Source organism: Colobus angolensis, unplaced genomic scaffold, assembly GCF_000951035.1.
Source record: "Colobus angolensis palliatus isolate OR3802 unplaced genomic scaffold, Cang.pa_1.0 Scaffold145, whole genome shotgun sequence".
NCBI lineage: Eukaryota > Metazoa > Chordata > Mammalia > Primates > Cercopithecidae > Colobus > Colobus angolensis.
The window spans coordinates 1,612,131-1,626,593 of NW_012114544.1; the positions used below are offsets into that span (position 1 = coordinate 1,612,131).

Below are 14,463 nucleotides of genomic sequence, written 5' to 3' on the forward strand. Positions count from 1 at the left end.
AGAATCATAGAAGAAAACCTAGGAAACACCATTCTGGACATTGGCCTTGGGAAATAATTTATGAGTAAGTTAGCAAAGCAATTGCAACAAAAACGAAAATTGACAAGTAGGACTTAATTAAATTAAAGTACTTCTGCACAGCAAAAGAAACTATCAATGGAGTAAGCAGATAACCTACAGAATGGGAGAAAGTATAAATAAAGTACACATCCAATAAAGGCAAAATATCCAGAATCTATAAGTAACTTAAACAATTGAACAATTAAAACCAATTAACTCCATTAAACATCAGGGAAAAGACATGAACAGACACTTCTCAAAAGAAGACATGCAACCAGCCAGTAACATATGAAAAAATGCTCAACATCACTATCATCAGAGAAATGCACATTAAAACCACAATGAGATACCATCTCACATCAGTCAGAATGGCTATTATTAAAAAGTCAAAAAACAACAGATGCTAGTGAGGCTGTGGAGAAAAGGAATGCTTATACATTGTTGATGGGAATGTAAATTAGTTCAGCCACTGTGGAAAGCAGTTTGAAGATTTCTCAAAGAACTTAAAACAGAACTACCATTCAACCCTGCAATCCCATTACTGGGTATATATCCAAAAGAAAACAAATCTTTCTACCCAAAAGACACCCATGCACTCATATGTTCATCAGAGCACTATTCACAATAGCAAAGACATGGAATCAATCTAGGTGACCATCAACAGTATATTGAATAAAAAAATTTGGTCCATATATACCATGGAATACTATGCAGCCATAAAAAAAGAATGAAATCAAGTCCTTTGCAGCAACATGGATGCAGCTGCAGGCCATTATCCTAAGTAAATTAACACGGGAACAGAAAAGCACATACTGCTTGTTCTCATTTACAAATGGGAGCTAAACACTGGATACTCATGAATGTAGGGATGGCAACAATGGAAACTAGGGACTACTAGGAGGTAGGGTAGGGTGAAGGGTTGAGGGACTAACTATTGGATGCTGTGCTCAGTACCTGGATGATGGCATCATTTGTACTTCAGACCTCAGCATCACACAATATTCCCTAGATAACAGACCTGTGTATGTACCCCCAAATCTAAAAGATCAGCTGAAAATATAAATATAAATAAAGAAAACTGTAAAAAAAACTGTTCATCCTTAAGAAGCAACTCCTCCTCTGTTAAAGTTATATCAGCAGTTTAGTCCCATCTTCAGGCTTCACTTCTAATTCTAGGCCTGTTGATATTACCAACACATCTGCATTTATGTCTTCCACTGAAGTCTGAACCTCTCAAAGTCATTCACGAAGGTTGGAATCAACTTCTTTCAAATTCCTGTTAATGTTGATATTGTGACCTCCTCCCATGAATCATGAATGTTCTTAGTGACATGTAGAATGGTGAATCATTTCCAGAAGATTTCAACTTACTTTGCTCAGATCCATCAGAGGACTCATCATTATCTATAGCAGCAATAACTTTATAGAATGTGTTTCTTAAATAATAACACTTGAAAGTCAAATTGACTCCTTGATCCCTGGGCCACAGAATAGATGTTGTGTTATCAGGTATGAAAACAACATTAATCTCCTTCTACATCTCCTTCAGAAGTCTCGGGGGACTAGGTACATTGTCAATGAGCAGTAATATTTTGAAAGGAATCTTGTTTTCTGAACAGTAAATCTCAATAGTGGACTTAAAATATTCATTGAACCTTACTGTAAACAGACGTGTTGTCATCCAGGCTTTGTTGTTCCATTTATACAGCACAGGCAATGCAGATTAAGCATAATTTTAACGGTCCTAGGATTTGGGGAATGATAAATAAGCATTGGCCTCAACTGAGAGTAACCAATTGCATTAGCACCTAATAACAGAGTCATCCTGTCCTTTGAAGCTTTGAACCCAGGCATTGACTTCTCTCTAGCTATGAAAGTTCTAATGACATCTTCCAACAGGAGGCTCTTTTGTCTACATTCAAAGTCTATTTAGTGTAGACACCTTCATCAATTATCTTAGCCAGATCTTCTGGGTAATTTGTTGCAGCTTCTCCATCAGCACTTGCTGCTTCACCTTGCACTTTTATGTTATGGAGATGTCTTCTTTCCTTAAACCTCATGAGCCAAACTCTGCTAGCTTCCAACTTTTCTTCTATGGCTTCCTTCCCTCTCTAAGCTTAGAATTGAAGACAGTTAGGACCTTGTTCTGGATTAGGCTTTGGCGTGAGGGAATGTTGTGGCTAGTTTGATCTATCCAGGCCACTCAAACTTTCTGCATATCAGCAACAAGGCTGTTCATTTTCTTCTCATTCATGTGTTCACTGGAGTAGCATTTTTTTTTTTTTTTTTTGAGACGGAGTCTCGCTCTGTCACCCAGGCTGGAGTGCAGTGGCCGGATCTCAGCTCACTGCAAGCTCTGCCTCCCGGGTTTACGCCATTCTCCTGCCTCAGCCTCCCGAGTGGCTGGGACTACAGGCGCGAGTAGCACTTTTAATTTTCTTCAAGAATTTTCTTTTCACAACTAAGCTGTTTAGTGCATGAGGCCTAGATTTTTGGCCTATCTTGGCTTTCAGCATGCCTTCCTCAAAAAGATTAATCAATTCTAGCTTTTGAGTTAAAGTGAGAGATTTGCTACCACGCCTTTCACTTGAACATTTATTGTAGAGTTAGTATTGGCCCTATTTCCATATTGTTAAGTCTCAGGGAATAGGGATACCTAAGGAGAAGGTGAAAGATGAAGGAATGGCCAATAAGTGGAACAGTCAAAACACACACAATATTTATCGCTTAAATTCACTGTTGTTTATGGGTGTGATTCATAGTGTCTCAAAGCAATTATATCAGTAACATCAAAGATCACTGATTACAGATAACCACGACAGATATGATCGTAATGAAAAAGCTAAAATATTGCAAGAATCGCCAAAATATGGCACAGAGACATGAAGTGAGCACATGCTGTTGGAAAAACGGTCCCCATAGGGTTGCCACAAACCTTCAATTTATAAAAAAGAACTATCTGCGAAATGCAATAAAGCAAAACACAATAAAATAAAATATGCCTGTACTGTACAAATATTTTCAAAACCTAAAATAAAAGTGATATATTAAGAGCACTTGTAACACTTCAATGCCAGTTGAAGTTTGAGAGTAATAGCAGTATGAGTCTCAAATGACAGCATTTTGTTCTTCGAATATTTCTCAAAAATCCCCCCATAGAAGCTTCCTAAATGTAATTTTTTATTCCCTAGATGGCAAGATATTTGCTACAGATACTAGCTTTGAAGCATTCCTAGTTTTAGGCTAAATTAAGATTTATATATGTTTTTAATCCTGGCTCTGCTACTTACTCACTATTTGACTTTGGAATAGTCAAATCTTCATTTTTCTCATTTGTAAGACGGAAATAATATTGATAATACTTACCTCAAAGCATAGTTGTGAGGATTTGAAGAGATTGTCTTCATAATGCCTAGCACAGGGCATGGCCCATTGAAAGCACCAATATGTGGCAGTTGCGGTGGTGGAGGTGGAGAGGGCAGCTGTGGTGGCCGTTAATTGCCTGCACAATAAAACAGAGAAAGTGTTTTCCTGGGCTTGATTGTGGTAGCAGAGTTTAAGGAGTGGTCTGCTACCCTGGCTAGTTCTGGCTTCGAGGGCTAATTATTAACTGTTAATTAATTTTTCAAGTGTGGCATTGCTGGAAACATTTACACTGCAGAAATCAGCAAATGCTACAAATCAGGGTTTCCTCCCACCCTAACTACTGCCCAAGCAAGTTACCAACACACTGCCGGCTTTAAGCCTTGTTTTGTGGAGTTTATTTTTTAAAGAAACTTGTCTAACTTCCAATTCTTCTTCTGGCTACAGACTTCAATAAATCCAATATTGGATATGATTTAAGCTTAATTTATAAATTGTCTCACTTAAAACCTTAAAATAAAACCCTGCTATTCAGTATTCTGTTCTGCTTCTTCAAGCTAATAATAAGCTGTATTTCATTTCTCAAATTCTTTACTCATTATTCTATTGTTTTCTATACCAGAAATCTAAAGATACTCACTTAGCAAGTGTACTAGTCTGTTCTCACTTTGCCATAAAGAAAGTGAGACTGGGTAATTTATGACTAAAAGGGTTTAATTTACTCATAGTTGTGCAGGCTGTACAGGACGCATGGTTGGGGAGGCCTCAGGAAACTCACAATCATGGCAGAAGGGTGAAGCAAAAGCAAGCACCTTCTTCACAGGCAGAACAGGAGGAAGAGTGGGAAGGGGAAAGGCCACACACTTTCAAACAACCAGATCCTGTGAGAACTCACTCACTATCACAAGAACAGCAAGGGGGAAATCCATCCCCAGGATCCAGTCACCTCCCACCAGGCCTCTCCTCCAACACTGGGAATTACAATTCGATATGAGATTTGGGTGGGGACACAGAGCCAAACCATATCAATGAGGCAATAGGAAAGAGTAAAAATTAATTAAAGAAATAAATAATCTGCAATTACTTTTAAAGCCTGTATCTCTTTGTCTCTATATATTGCTGTGTATCTATGTATCTAACCCTATCTATCTATATACTATGGCAAGAACAATATTTTGTATGCATCAAATTATTTGCATTTTCCTTCCGGACACACAGGTAGGCTTATGTGACTAGCTCTGGACTAAGGAATGTAAGTAAAAACAAAGTAGAAAGACTTATATCACTTCTAAATCTAATCGTACAAAAAGTTCTCACACAATCTCTCATTCTCTCTCTCTCTCTGTTTCAGTCTCTCCCTCTCCCACCTCTGTCTCTGTCAACCTCTCTTTCAAATCTGTCTGTCAATCTCTCTTCCTCTTCTTTCTCTCTCACTCTCTCTTTTCTCTTTTCACTGTCTATGGGGCCGGACATAAGAACTCCAAGATGGCAGAACCACACTGAGGAAAGAGCTCAGACGCCTAAAGCACCACTGAGAAGAGAGTTGACCAGAAAAGCTTCGTGACCTGCGGTAAACTGTGACATGAGCGAAAAAAAAAGCCTACATTGCACTTAGCCACTGAGAGTCCAACGATGTCTTGTTACAACAAATAGAAACTACAAATATTATCACTCTTCCCTGTTTCTACACCAAGTCTTCAAGAAAAAAAGAGAGGGCAGGATGCCTAGATTTCGGGAGGCCTAGATTCATGATAGTTCCGTTCTCCATAGTTGCATTTTTTTAAAGATTGTTCAATGGAATGAGTTTAATGCATAGTTTACTATAGAAAATCTGGGAAAGGATGCTTTGTAGATGCCGCCGCCACCGCCAGGAGCCCCGTACTATCAACCATGGTCAACCCCCACCATGTTCTTCCACATTGTCCACAGCGAGCCCTTGGGCCGCATCTCCTTCCAGCTGTTTGCAGACAAGGTTCCGAAGACAGCAGAAAACTTTCATCCTCTGAGCACTGGAGAGAAAGGATTTGGTTATAAGGGTCCCTGCTTTCACAGAATTATTCCAAGTTTATGTGTCAGGGTGGTAATGGCACACGCCATAATGGCACTGGTAGCAAGTCCATTGACAGAAAGTTGATGACAAGAACTTCATCCTAAAGTATACAGGTCCTGGCATCTTGTCCATGGCAAATGCTGTACCCAACACAAACGGTTCCCAGTTCTTCATCTGCACTGCCAAGAGTGGTTGGATGGCAAGCATGTGGTCTTTAGCAAGGTGAAAGATGGCTTGAATATTATAGAGGCCATGGAGCGCTTTGGGTCCAGGCCTAGGCTAATGTGTGTGTTTTTGTCTTCACTTTTAACAAAAAAGTTTAGAAAGTAAAAATTTTAAAATGTTAATAGAAAAAAACACATGGAATAAGAATATAAAGAAAAATATTTTCACAGCTGTACAATTTGTGTTTTAAGCTAAGTGTTATTACAAAAGAGACCATAAATTTAAAAAAATTTAAAAGCATGTAAAGTAAGAAAAAGTTGCAGTAAGCGAAGGTTAATTCATTTTAAAGAAAGAAAAATATTTTTTATACATCGAGTGTAGCCAAAGGGTACAGTGTTTATAAAGTCCTTGGGCCTCACATTCACTCACCACTGTCTCACTGTCTCACTCAGAATGATTCCCAGTCCTACAAGCTCCATTCATAGTGAATGCCCTATACAGGTGTACCATTTTTACGTTTTATACCATATTTTTACTGTACCTTTTTTATGTTTACTTACACAATGGTTGTAATTGCCTAAAGTATTCAATATAGTAATATGCTTTACAGGTATGTAGCCAAAGAGCAATAGACTATACCATATAGCCTGGGTATGTCATAGGCTATATATGCCATCTAGGCTTGTGTACATACACTCCATGATGTTCATGCAATGATAAACTCACTTAGAGCATTTCTCAGAATGCATTCCCATTGTTAAGCAATACACAACTGTATTAAACTACAATAACATTTAGATAAGAAAAATAAGTGTCTTAGTCCATTCATACTGCTATAACAAATACCATCAACTGGGTGGCTCATAAACAACAGAAATTTACCTCTCATAGTATTGGAGGCTGGGAAGTCCAAGATCACGGTTCCAGCATGGCTGGGTTCTGGTAAATGCCCTCTTCCAGTTTCTCACTGTGTTATATGGTGGAGGGGGCAAGGCAGGTTTCTGGGGTCTCTTTTACAAGGGAACTCATCCAATCACTGCTAAAAAGCTTCACCTCCTAATACCAGCACTTTGGTAATTACATTTCAACATATGAATTCTGAGGAGATACATTCAGAGACCATAGGAATAGGTTCATAGGAATATTTTATGAGCTATACTTACACTTCAAGACAATTGTCATAGACCCTGGTATAATGAATAGGTAAAGTACCTTTAAACTCATATTGTGAATTTTATTAAAGAGATACAACAAAGTCCTGAAGAAGGTATTTAACTGAGATCAGAAAACTTGGGTCTTAATCACTGTTCTGCCACTAATCTGCTGTAAAACCTTGAGCAGTCATTTAACCTCTTTGTCATCTCATAAAGTGAGGAAGTTTGGAAAACGTGATTCTGTGTGATTCTGCCCACTTTCAAAACACTATATAATCAACACTATACTCACAGTCTGAGAAAATGACTATTGAGAGTTATTGAATTTGAAGACTTGACTTTTTTTTTTTGAGACAGAGTTTCGCTCTTGTCACCGAGACTGGATGGGCGTGATCACACAATGGTGTGATCTCGGTTCACTGCAACCTCTGCCTCTCGGGTTCAAGCAATTCTCTTACCTCAGCCTCCTGAGTAGCTGGGATTACAGGTGCACGCCACCATGCCCAGCTAATTTTTGTATTTTTAGTAGAGACAGGGTTTTGCTATGTTGGCCAGGTTGGTCTCAAACTCCTGACCTCAGGTGATCAGCCCGCCTCGGCCTCCCAAATTGCTGTGATTACAGACGTGAGCCACCATGCCCCGCCAAGTCTTGCTTTTTAAAACATATTGTTGGAAATATTATGCCCAAATTGATGATCAGGCATATATCAAGCCCCTGAGAATTATATCATTCCAATACAAAAAACATAAGCTACTTTATAACAATCTATTTTATAATATGGTTTCCAGAACTGTGCTGTGTTGAAAATCAATCTTTATACTCACCCCACATTATCAAAAAATAATGCAAAAATATTTTATTTCTTTTTCGTGTGTGTATGTTTTTTTGTTTTGAGACAGGGTCTCACTCTGTCACCTAGGCCGAAGGCATGATCACAGCTCACTGCAACCTCTGCCTCCCAGGCTGAAGAGATTCTCCCATCTCAATCTCCCGAATAACTGGGACTGCAGGTGTTGCAGGTGTGCACCACAATGCCAGGCTAATATTTTTTTTTTTTTTGAGACAGTGTTTCACTGTGTTGCTCAGACCAGCCTGAGCAAATGTTTGTTGATCACTTACTGTGAGTCAAACTTTGTTTTAGACATTGCATGAAAAAATAAAACTATACTCTCAAAAAAAACAAGACAAAACTTGGATTAAGATACCCTTCTGTCCTCAAGAACAGAATTCAAGAAAAATATAAAATAGCTTTAATATAAGCTAGGTCTTAATATAAGACCTGGTAAAGGCATAAGCTGAATGCATAATTCAGGGGGGGAAAGGGATGTGACATCCAAATGAGAACAGGGAGGGCTTAACCAAGAACTTGGCATCTAGGTGCATCTTGAAGATGGCTTGAAATTTTACAGATAAAACTGAAAAAAATGTATTACTGGTGAATAGAACAGCGAGAGAAAATGTGAAAAGCTGAGAAAATGTAGCACATTTTCAAGAAAAAAAAAGCAAATTGATGAGTTTGACTTGAGTGTAGAGAATAAAATAACTCATGAGAGGTTATACAGAGACAACCAATTATAGAGGGTCCTAAATACCAGGCTGAAGGATACATACTCAGTTTGAAACATGCAAGTGGGTCGCTGAAGATTTTGATCAGGGGATTACAAGATAGAATATTTTGAGGGAAAAAAGGAGAAAGGTAAAGAAACCATGTGTAGCAAGGCCTCTTGACAGTGAAGAGTCAGACAGGCAGGCTGAGGGTGAGGCAGGTTCCAGATAATGTCGATAGCTTAAGGGGAAGACAGAATACTGGAGCAGTCAAATGTCAGTGGAAGCAATTGGACATGCACTGTAGGATTTTGGGGAGTATGGTGACATGAAAGTTTCTTTCACTTTTTCAGGGTCCCAGAGACTCTCAGGATTCTGTGAGAGAAGCTCCCCTGTAAGTGGATGCTGTTACCCTAAATTCCTCACTTTCTCTGGTAGTTATCAGAACTAAGAGTTGCTCAGCATATTAGCAAGATTAAACGGGAAAAATAGTTCTAGACATGCCCTATTTCCAAAGTAAATATAGTCCCCCCAAAATGTGGGTAAATAAAATTTTTAAAGATCAAACTATGTGCTATATATCCAGGAATCTTACAGTACAAGATTTCCTTTTGCAAAACAAAGGATCATTTTGTGCCAAAAGTAACTGCCCAATAATTTGTCTTTCAACCTTCTTTTAAACCTATAGTCCCTTTCTAATGTATCTAAAAATCTCAGGCCCTTTTAAATGTTAGTCAAAATTTCAATGTAAAATGATGATCAAGAACACATCAAAGTAATTATACAATGAAATGTGCTTCTTTTTACTATTATACCTTAAGTTCTAGAGTACATGTGCACAACGTGCAGGTTTATTACATATGTATACACGTGCCATGGTGGTGTGCTGCACCCATTAACTCATCATTTACATTAAATATGTCTCCTAATGCTATCCCTCCCCCCTACCCTCACCCCATGACAGGCCCCAGTGTGTGATGTTCCCCACCCTGTGTCGAAGTGTTCTCATTGTTCAAAGCTAAAATGTGCTTCTTAAAATATATGCTCCTTCTGTTTCTGATGTCACCACCAGCTCACTTCCAGAATACACCCTTATCCCACACCAAAAGACCTCTACAATACTTGAACAAAAGCACTGACTGAAACAGAGTCATTGTTTGCAAAAAAAAAAAAAAAAAAAAACCATTTGTACTTTGCTGCTTCAGAACTAATTGTACAATTGTACTTTGTTGCCTCAAAACTAATTGCACAATCAAAAGAGGGCAAGTTCATTAGTGAAACTTCCTAATTATCTTTGCACTAAAGAAGGTAACTACGAACAGAAAAAAAAAGAATACTCCAAAAGTCATATTGTGTCCAGAATTGGTGGGTTCTTGGTCTCACTGACTTCAAGAATGAAGCCGTGGACCCTCGCGGTGAGTGTTAAGTTATTAAAGATGGTGTGTCCAGATTTTATTCCTTCAGACTTTCAAATGTGTTTGGAGCTTCTTCCTTCTGGTGGGTCCCTGGTCTCGCTGTCAGAAGTGAAGCTGCAGACTTTGGTGGTGAGCGTTACAGCTCATGACAGCAGCACGTCTGGAGTTGTTCTTCCTGGTGGGTTCGTGGTCTCACTGGCTTCAGGAGCGAAGCTGCAGACCCTCGGGATGAGTGTTACAGCTCATAACAGCAGCTGAGTGTTACAGCTCATAACAGCAGCGTAACCAAAAAGTGAGCAGGACCCAAAAAGTGAGCAGCAGCAAGATTTACCGCAAACAGCAAAAGGACAAAGCTTCCACGCTCTGGAAGAAGACCGGAGCAGTTTGGGGCAGCCTGCTTCTATTCCCTTATCTGGCCCCACCCACATCCTGCTGATTAGTCCACTTTACAGAGAGCTGATTGGCCCGTTTTGACAGAGTGCTGATTGGTACCTTTACAATCCTTGAGTTACACGCAGAGTCACAGAGTGCTAGTTAGCTAGATACAGAGTACCAATTGGTGCGTTTACAAACCTTGAGCTAGACACAGTGTACTGATTGGTGTATTTACAAACCTTGAGCCAGACACAGAGTGCTGATCAGTGCATTTATAATCCTTGAGCTAGACACAGAGTCACAGAGTGCTAGTCCTCCAAGTCTCCACTAGGTTAGCTAGATACAGAGTGCCAATTGGTGTATTCACAAACCCTGAGCTAGACACAGAGTGCTGATTGGTGCACATAGGATCCTCTGGCTAGATATAAAAGCCTCCAAGTCCCCATCCAGTTCAGGAGCCCAGCTGGCTTTACCCAGTGGATCCAGCAGCAGGGCTGCAGGCAGAGCTGCCCGCCAGTCCCCAGCAGCGACTGCACTCTTCAACCCTTGGGCTGTCGATGGGACCGGGTGCCACAGAGAGGTCGGCACCCGTTGAGGAGGCTCAGGCCATGCAGGAGCCCACAGCAGGGGGAGGAGCTCAGACACCGCGGGCTGCAGGTCCTGAACCCTGCCCCGCTGGGAGGCAGCCAAACCCTGCGAGAATTTGAGTGCAGTGCCCCCGCAGGATGGCACCACTAGGGGACCAGGCACAACCTCGGCAGCTGCTGGCCCGGGTGCTAAGCCCCACACTGCCCTGGGCCGGCGGCGCCAGCAGGCCGCTCAGTGTGCAGGACCGCTGAGCCCGCGCCCGTGCGCGCCAGAACTCACATGGGCCCGCCAGTGCAGCGCGCAGCCCAGGTTCCTGCCTGCACCTCTCCCTCCACACCTCTAGGCAAGCAGAGGGAGGGGGCTCTGGCCTCAGCCAGCCCAGAGAGGGGCTCCCACGGTGCGGTGGTGGGCTGAACGGCCCCTCAAGCGCTGCCAGAGTGGAGGCTGAGGCCAAGGAGACGCTGAAAGTGAGGGCTGCTAGCACTTTGTCACCTATCAATATATTTTTTGGAATGCTAACAGATTTGCTTTCCTAATTATGTTCAATATAATTTATTATTGCATTTCCTAATCCCACATGACAGAACATAGGAGACAGATCACAAACTGTGCAGATTAGAAGAAGCCAGTGAAAGTTTCAAAATGTGTTGGGAAAACCCATAAAACAGAAAACTCAGACAGAAATTTGAAAACCAAGGTACTGTAAGGGTAGTGACTTAAAAAGACATGTAAATAGTCCTTCACAACTATTTTTGTCATCTTTTTAGGTTGGTAGTGGTACATTGCAATTGAAAAATTCATTCCTACAGTTCTATAATTTTTTTCAATTTCATGTCGTTTTTTCCTTGCTTTTTTCTTTCTTGCTCCTCATGTGGTTCCCCACCTTCTGCAGTATCTAGACATGATCCATCAGCTAGACTTATTTCTCAGGAAAGTACTGACACAAAAAGGGAGGAAAGTCATCAAATGAGTCGTTGTTTTCATTTTTACAGATGAAAACACTGAGCTGATAAAATACTAAAGTCAAAATTTAAACCCCGGAATGACAGCTTCTTACATTTATACATCACTTATACTTTTTAAAGGATTTCACACACATAGTTTAAATTTAGTTTTTTCTTTTTTTTTTTTTTTTTTCGACAGAGTCTCACTCTGTCACCCAGGCTACAGTGCAGTGGTGTGATCTCGACTCACTGCAACCTCTGCCTCCTGGGTTCAAGCGATTCTCCTGCCTCAGCCTCCCAAGTTGCTGGGATTACAGGTGCACGCCACCACACCTGGCTAATTTTTGTATTGTTAGTAGAGACGGGGTTTCACAATGTTGGTCAGGCTGGTCTCAAACTCCTGACCTTGTGATCCGCCCACCTCAGGCTCCCAAAGTGCTGGGATTACAGGTGTGAGCCACCATGCAGGGCCAAAATTTACTTAACTTTTATTAGATTATTGTGTCTAAAAATGGGTTCCTGAAGGCAGGGGAGAGATATGCTAAGATTCATATTTGTGATACTTGCATTTTTAAAAATTCCACATATAAAAATTAGGGGTAAAAATGTTAAGAAAACACTTGCTTTTTTAAGTTTTTGTTAAGCCATGTGGTATTACAAAGTTATCTATAAAATTGTTCAGATTATTTTACATATTTTGGTCTAAACTTAAGCCAATAAATACTTAGCCAGATGTCCAGTCTAAAATAAACCTATCAGCAGGGCACAGTGGCTCCTGTAGTCCCAGCACCTTGAGCGGTCAAGGCAGGCAGATTGCTTGAGCCTAAGAGTTCAAGACCAGCCTGGATAACATGACAACACCCTGTCTCTACTAAAAGTACAGCTAGCCAGATGTGGTGGTGCATGCCTGTAGCTCCAGCTACTCAGAAGGTTGAGGTGGAAGGATTGCTTGAGCCCAGGAGGCAGAGATTGCAGCAGGCTGAGATCCTGCCACTGCACTGCAGCTTGGGCGACAGAGTGAGACCCTATCTCAAAAAAAACAATAATAATAATACATAAAATATAAAATAAACCTATCAAAAAAGAAACTGAGGCTAAAAAAACTGCTTGTTCTTTCTGTCATCTATATAGTTCTTGAGGAGTTGGATTTGTTCTTACTCAAATTATTTGAGCATATTTTGTTGTAGCATACACACAGTATTTTGAGAATTACAAACCCAAAACTAATACATAGAGAATGTGCCCAATAAAATAATTGAATGCACAAATAAGTTAAATTGAACAGAGAGCAAAAGGATAGATAAGTGTAATAAGAAAACTTGAGAATGGAAATAGAAGCAGGATAATTTCAGTGATATGATAAAATGACAATTGGAAATGATTGATTTAACTCATTGATGCTTCTACATAATTTATTTGCGTTTTTAAATTCCAGGTGCATTTAAAATAAAAGTAAGTCTAAAATATCAATTTTTTTCTGTGCTAGAAGTGCTAAAACCTTGATATTTTGTATTATTTGTTGACTTATTTTAAAAGAAATTAAGTCCCATTAAAGATTATTTAAAGATTTGTTTCCAATACAAAGAATTAGATATTCTTGTGCCCTGTGACCTACTTATCCACTTTTTGGTTTTTGTTGTTTCAGTATTCAATAATATGCTGAGATACTTTAGAAAATGAAAATTTTCATACTTAATTTCTCAAGCATATTAACAAATTGCATCACATATGAACAACTGCATATGAAGTGGACCAATGTCTTTGAACAAAGCAGTGAATGCCCTCTAGTGTTTCTTGCTAGAATATCTGTTTTAATAACAGAAAGATAAATTATATATTTAAATATTTTATAACTATTTAAAAGTAAATTATAAACAACAGAATCTGAATATGTAAAATATTTCAAATGTAATAAAAAACAGAGTAGCAACACATATTGTCCAATCTAAATAATAGATGTTATTGTAATGTATACATAACGGTGATAGAAATCAGAGATGTTCTAAGAGTTTTTCAGATGTGAAACATATATCATGCTCATTTCTAGTACTGCTTTTCTAGCTAACTCTAAACTAAAGTAGTTATAGAAGTCTTTTTTTTTTCTTCTTTTTTTGAGACAGGATCTCGCTCTGTCATCCAGGCTAGAGTGCAGCAGTGCGGTAATAGCTCACTGCAGCCTTGAATTCCTGGGTTCAAAGGATCCTCCCATCTCAGCTTCCCAAATAGCTGGAATTACAGGTGCACACCACCATGTCCAGCTCATTTTTTGTTTTTTGTAAAGACAGAGTCTTGCTATGTTTCCCAGGCCGGGTCAAACTCCTGGATCAAGCAATCCTCCCACATTGGACTCCCAAAGAAGAAGTCATTCTCAAAGCAGCAAATACACATATTTTGGCCCAAAAGCCATACCTGCGCCCTGTCTATAAGCATGCATACACAGAGCTTCTATCTCTAGAAGATAAAACACGATTTCCATGGGCATCTGGTGCCTCTGCTCAGGTTAACAATGGCCATGGGGAAGCAGTAAAGAATATCATTTACCTGGACACTCACCAAGCCTGCAATTTTCCTGTGTGCCTTGCCTTAACTTTACATGGCAGCAATCATTTCAAGAATATACAATCCCAAGAACAAAAAAATACCAATACATCAGTGATAAGCACCAGTGCCTGATCTATCTAGTGCAGCATTTGCTTAGAGAGAAGAAACAGGAACATCAAAAAGCATGTTGGTGAATATCTGAGCTTGTCATGACTTAACAGATAGTGCATGTCATCTCAGAAACTAAGGAAAGTGATTATAA

The 14,463-nt window shown here is 39.7% G+C and overlaps 1 pseudogene; it reads left to right on the forward strand.

Annotated features, from left to right (window-relative positions):
* The first annotated feature begins 5,275 nt into the window (after nt 1-5,275).
* LOC105507202 lies at nt 5,276-8,789 on the forward strand (annotated as a pseudogene).
* The last annotated feature ends 5,674 nt before the right edge of the window (nt 8,790-14,463 follow it).